Genomic DNA, 6345 nt, shown 5'->3' on the forward strand with positions numbered 1-6345 from the left:
CACAACTTGTATTTGCTGTTCAGTTGCACTTTAAGAATATGACTTGCATATCAGATACTGGGTTTTTTTACTATCTGAATATTTTTAATTCAAATTTTATATTTTTAAAGCTGAAGAAGGCTCTTGTGACCACAAGATCCCTTATTTGTATCAGAATCCAAGTAGGATGTTCTAGCTCTTTGTGCTGCCCAGGTGGGCAGCAGCACATGACTCGGCCATGTGCATTCAATGACGTGTGTCCATTTCACGTATGAGGGGAGCAAAAAGGCCCTCGGCTTCGAAGAAGTGGGCACGCAAGGGCATCCGTCCCGTGGGACACAGTCCGTACCAGGGGCTGGCTGCTTCCTCCCTGCAGTGGGCAGGAGGAGAGCAGAGCTCGGCGCCTAACCTGTGTTCGTTTTGAAATGGGCACACTGAGGATGGGGCAAGCATTTCGGTCCCCTGTGGGGAAGGGAGGGGGACACCACCTCCTGGAAACACCCAGGAGGCAAATGGGTATGGGGGAGTGAGGACTGCCAAAACAACTACTCTGCTCTTTTCACAGTACAATTATGGGTTTTTTTAACTGTTCTGTTCCTTTTAACCATGTTTTCATTAAAACTCACAAATGGCTGTAAAGTCCTGAGCTTCAAAGAACTAATGTGTGGAGAGGTGACAAGATGTTTCAGCTCCAGCTTCCAGACATCTTTCTTCTTTCAGTTAACCAATACCCCACGGTCTCGCTAGGGCATGTTACAAACTGCGTTGCTGAACATATTTTAGAGCAAAGCGCAGGTTTTAAAAGTCTGTCCTTCTCTCTATCCGTCTCTGCATTTTATGTAAATATTTGTTTGTATGTAAAGTGGATCCTTGGGTTACCCCCACGGTCAAGAATCTGAGTTTTGTGCAATGCCTAGGCCTCTCTTAGAACACGGTGCTTGCATAGAGCTAGTCACCACGTTTGTGTGCACTCTGGTGTTTTTTAATATTTTTATACATCCTAATCCTGAAACGTTTTGAAGTATTGTAAGTGGTCTAGACTGCATGATCTAGAACAGCCGGCAGTTCCATTTTCTTAGCAGCTGTTCCTAAAACGTTCACAGCTACACCTTGTTTGGTTAACATTTTTTTAAAATGAGTTTTCAATTAAGTGTTTACACCAGACACCAGCGGACGAGAAAGGTGTTGCGTTATAAAATCTCCTGCGTACAAACTGAAAAGCCACAATATCGGCTTTATGGGAATTTCAGTCGTCACTGTCTGCAATAAAGAGAACTCTAAAGCATACTAAAAACCAGCCTGTATATAGTTCACAGAGAAAGAGATCGCTGGCTCTCGACCGTTGTAAAATAACAGAGATTAGAAGCTTTCCGACAGTGCGTGCTTTGGGATTGCTCAGAGTACCGCTATAGGCAGGGTAGCCGGGCAGATGAGGATGTCACTGTAAGCAGATGGGAAGGGGAGGATGCCATGTTCTGATGGCGTTGCAGCAATTTAAATGCTCTGTTATCTGTGTGTGCATGCGTGTGTGTGTGATGTCTGATCCAGGTGAAGGGATCTGCTTTGGCATCTTCCCTTTTGTACGAAAGTGAACTCTGATATTCAGATTGTTCAAGGCTTTTACGGTTGGCATATATGGAGTGTTAACAGAAAAGCGTATACCCTACCTGTAAAAAAATAATTCTGTTCCAGCCTGTTTTCTTCTGTTTGGTTGTGTTTTATTGTTTGTTTTTATGCACACTTGCTTTGTTGGTGTTGAGATTTTAGCACCTCAGATGGCCAACTGAACTAAAAAAAAAAATAAAGTCATTAATTATTTTTTCTTTTTGTTGGTGGAGTTACCGTTTGTTTCCCTTGCGTGCACTCCCGTGGTTGGCAATTGAAGAGGAAGCTGGGAGCTGAGGGAAAGGTGATCTTGAGATGAGATAAAAGCCTAAGTGTTAAAGAGCCTGCCTGCAATTTCTCTTTTGCTGGAACACTTGGAGCCCATCTGAATCATCCTAGATACAAAAAAATCAGTCTTGATACAGCCCCAACATGTGGTCCTCCTTTCTCTGTATTTTACAGTTTCTTCAGATTCTCTGTGAAGAGGAATTACAGTACATAGCCAAGAATGGGTGAAGATAACATGAATTGTAGGAACTAGGACTTCATTTCTGTAGCTGTAGCTCACCTCCTTAGCCTGTGGTACTAGCATGAACGTCTGATGCTGGTGTAGTGGCATTCGGTAAAATAAGGAGTGAATGACATCAGCACCTCTGTGCTGACTTTCTGTGTTGTTTTAAGCCTCCAGCACCCCACGCCCATGTCTCACCTCACAGTGCCAACTCAGGAAGGTTGGCTAAGCCATGTGCAGCTCCAGAACTGGTCCCCTTGAGCAGACTGGAAGAATTCACAGGTTCAACCTCACCAGCTTCTGTGTCAAGAAAAGGCACCTCCACTGGGTATCTCCTGCTTGAAAAAGGCAGATCTTCAGCCGAAGTGGTGGGTGCTGGGTCCAGTAAACAGCAGGAGCTTGAAGCCTGGAGAGAATGACATCCACTCAGCGTAACAGCAGATGTTGTGGGAAATCCCAGCCGGGGAAATCCCAAACAACAGTCTTTAGTTTCCTATCCACCCAACCGTTTTCAAAACAAAAGCTAAACCCTGGTGTTTGTAAGGTGGTTGGATTAAAGCAGACCTTTTATGGCAACAGCGGGGGTGAGGGGCCTCGGATTTCCCCTTGTGCAGAGCACGGCCTGGAGGCCGGGGATGGCAGGCTGTGCTGTAGCCGGCAGAAGAGACACAGCTCACTCCTTCGTTTGTGCTCAGTAGGTCGGCAGTTCTTTGGGGGTGTTTCAAACCCTACAATTCTTACTGTCCTTTTCGTCTCTTGCTTTCATCAGTAGTTGGAGAAAGCTGTGGTTTCCCGGGAGCAATCTCTCTCTGGTGTCAAAAGGCCATTCTGCAGGGCTTTCTCCCTTGTTGCCAAACAAGAAATGAGTGTATGGGAAGTGACCACTGGACTCCAGGACACAGGAGGTCAGCTCCCATCCATAGCTTAGGAGACCAGCCTTGAGACACTTCATCAGGGCTTTTTAATTACACTGCAGACTTGTTAGCCTCCAATCTCAACCAGGGACCCAGAGGCTCTGCCATTTTATAAACTACGGACAGAACAACCGTTTCCTAGAGAGACCTTCCTGCATTGCCTGCTTTGGCAAAGAGCTACGCCAGCCCTGGACGGAGGGCCCTCTGAGATGAGCAGGGTCATGCTTCCTGCACAGATTAGCTGTGTGTGTGTAAGAAGGAACACCAGAAAAAGGCCCTCTCCCAAAGAAATCCCGCCTCAGGAGCCCAGCTTGGTGGCAGCTGCTGCTTTCAGTTTCCATCGATAATGCAAGTAGCCCTCGGGAGCCTCCGGCCCTTCCCGCACGTGGTGTTCCTGCCCTCAAAGCTGCCTCACCCACCCCGCGCTGTTCCCCTTGGCACAGGGCACAGACCCACGGCCCCTCCCCAGTGATGGGGGCTCAGCGCCGAGGTAAGGAATAGCACGGCAGTTACTGAGGCAGGAGCGTGAACGTGCCCTCAGCACAGGAAAAGGGATGTCGATGGGTTCCTCAAGTAACAGGCAGAGCCTCTTTTTGGCAGCAGAAGATAGCTATTTGTCAAGGGTGGAGGCTGGGCTGACCATTAAGGGATGACAGACACTCTCTATTAACCCCTCTCCCCTCCCAGAAGGGGAGAGGAGGGAGAACACCTGAGAGAGACTGACAGGCTGGAAAAGAAAACTGAAGCAGCTTTAATGAAACAATAACAATAAAAGATAATAAGAAAAATAATGAAATATATACAAAACCAATATCGAACCCAACCCCCCTGCTGATGCTACAGTCACCATTGACGCAGCAGGGCTGGCAGTGGGGAAGTCCCAGGCTGGACCCGGCAGCAGACGGGACTCAGGAGCTGGATTCACGAATGCACAGATTGGGATCACAGAGAGAAGAACGGACTGAGTCCTCCTCTGATGTCGGCCGTGGAAGAAGAGGGCTTAGCCCTTGTGATCCCTCAGCTTTATATCGAATCAGACATCCATGGGATGGAATACTTAGCTGGTCAGGTTTGGGTCACCCGTCCGGTTCGCTCCTCCCCACAGGTGCGACCTTTTACTTCCTTACACCCCTTTCACTTACGGCACTTCAACATGGGGTGCAGGACTTAGCAGTGACCTCAGTTGCTGCAGGAGCAAGGATAAGCAAGAGCCTTTCTGCATCCCGTTCCTTGGGAGTGACTACAAACATCAAGCGCTGTCACTGCTAGGAGCAGACACTGTCAGGAAAACCATGCTGTTGATTTCAGAAAGTGCAGTTACTCAGAAGAGACTTAGCTGAAAAGGAAAGTCACTGAACAGAATTTGTCTGGTTTAGCTCAAACCAGGACAATATTATGTTACACAGCTACTCGGCCTGCCTTTATCAGGCAATGAATGTAACTTGTCGGGAGAAACAACTATGGGGGAAGGTGACGCCTAACACTAACAGCAAAGAGCAGGTGAAAGACCTGGCATTCTGGCTTCCCTCATGTTTAGCGGTTTTTGAAAAGTCCTCACCATGAGTGCTGTGGCAGCTGCCTACATTAGCAATTGCATTTTTAAGGCCTGCATACAGGTGAACACAAACCAAATCCTCTAAGGATGCTACCTGGCCACACATCTCTCCAGGAAAAGCATTCTGGGAGGGGATTCCCTTTAAGAATTCAAGCAGGGCCTGAGCGCATCTTCCTCCTTTAAATCCCAGGCATCAGCAGCAACGGAGCTGTTACCAGCGAAAAGGATCCTACAGGTAGTAATGGGTGAAAGCAGCAGTGCTGGCACGTGGCTGCTCGATGGCATCCCTGCTGTTGTCTTCCTGCCAGAGGGAGGGAGGGGGCTTCCTGCTTCATTTTATAGATATTATTCAAGGGAAGCGATGAAGAGTTGTCTCCTTCCTTAGCCTGCATCCTCTTACACAGCATTCAAAATAAGGAAAAAAAAACAACCTCAAAACCTGTCCAAAGCAAGGTCCAGAAAAAGTAACATTTCCCCTTGGCGCCTTTGCAACAGTACGGATGCTTGTGGACAGCAGGGGAGCAGATAAATATTTCCCAACTTGCTAAGTGCGTGGTACTTTTCTGAATGTCTCAGACACAGGAATCACGTGGTTTCCTGTAAGCAAAAGACAAGATTACATCTCTTTTTTTTTTTTTTTAATGATTAAAATTTTCTATACAAGTATGTAAAATACATTACTCGGATACCAGAAACAAACCAAAAAAGCACAGATTCTCAAAAGAAAGATACCCACTTTGGGCAGAAGGAAGAGAGAGCACGGATTTTGCCTGCCTGGGGCTAGTAGTGCTGACTTTCCAAGCCCAAGCTGAAGAGTTTGAAAAAAAAGAAACTTCTCTTCAGTTTCTTGTAATTTTATCATTTACAAAAGTCGGCAGATACTTATGTGTCACTTTTTCCCCCTACATAATTCCCAGCTTGAAGCCACCTGATGGGTTGGCCAACATGACTCAAACCTCGATCGGAATTGGTTTGGTCTTCATCTTGTGGAATCCCAGGAGCTTTAAAAAGTTGTCTGGGATCAGCCCCTTCCCCGTTAAACAAGCTTCGCATGCTCTGTGTAGCAAAACAAAGGCCGAAAGTGGTACGAGAACTCGTGACTCAGCATGTTAGGAAGAAGAAAGCATGACAGGAAACCTGTATCAAATACAAGGTAAGCATTTCTTTAAATAAATACAGTTAAAACTGTAAGGCTGTATTAAACAAACATTAGTTGAAGTAGAGCCTACATTAAACCCATAAAACTGTATTAAATGGGAAGTTAAATTTATCTGGCAAGGATGTAAGTAGTTATAAACGGGACAAGAGGAGATTTAGGCCAAGAAGCACCAGGTTGGAGCCCATCTGAGTTCCAGAACAATCCTGCCAGCGGCGGGGCCAAAGGCCCGGGACTGCTTTACCCCCCGGCTGATCTCTCTCCGGAGGCGGCTGCGCCGGCGAGAGGGGACTCCCGCTCAGGGGCGCCACCGGCCCCGGTTTGGTGTCGGTTTCACATCCCCGCCCCGCCTTGCTCTGAGGAAGCGCCGGGCGAGCACCCGCCGCCGCTTCCCCCTCGGCCTGCCCCGCCGCGCCGCCAAGGACCCGACCGGCTGCGGGCAGCCCGCAGCCCCGCCCCGCCGGCGGGGAAAGCCCCGCACCCACACCCCGGCGGCGGGCAGCGCCTCCCGCCCCCCAGCCCTACCGCGGGGACGGCCGAGGGGAGGGGGGCGGAGCGGAGCGGAGCGGAGCGGAGCGGGGCGGGGCAAGGCCTCCCCCCGCCCCCGAGCCGCCGCGCGGGGGCC

Source organism: Leptosomus discolor, chromosome 1 (genome assembly GCF_034619465.1).
Source record: "Leptosomus discolor isolate bLepDis1 chromosome 1, bLepDis1.hap2, whole genome shotgun sequence".
Classification (NCBI taxonomy): Eukaryota; Metazoa; Chordata; class Aves; order Leptosomiformes; family Leptosomidae; genus Leptosomus; species Leptosomus discolor.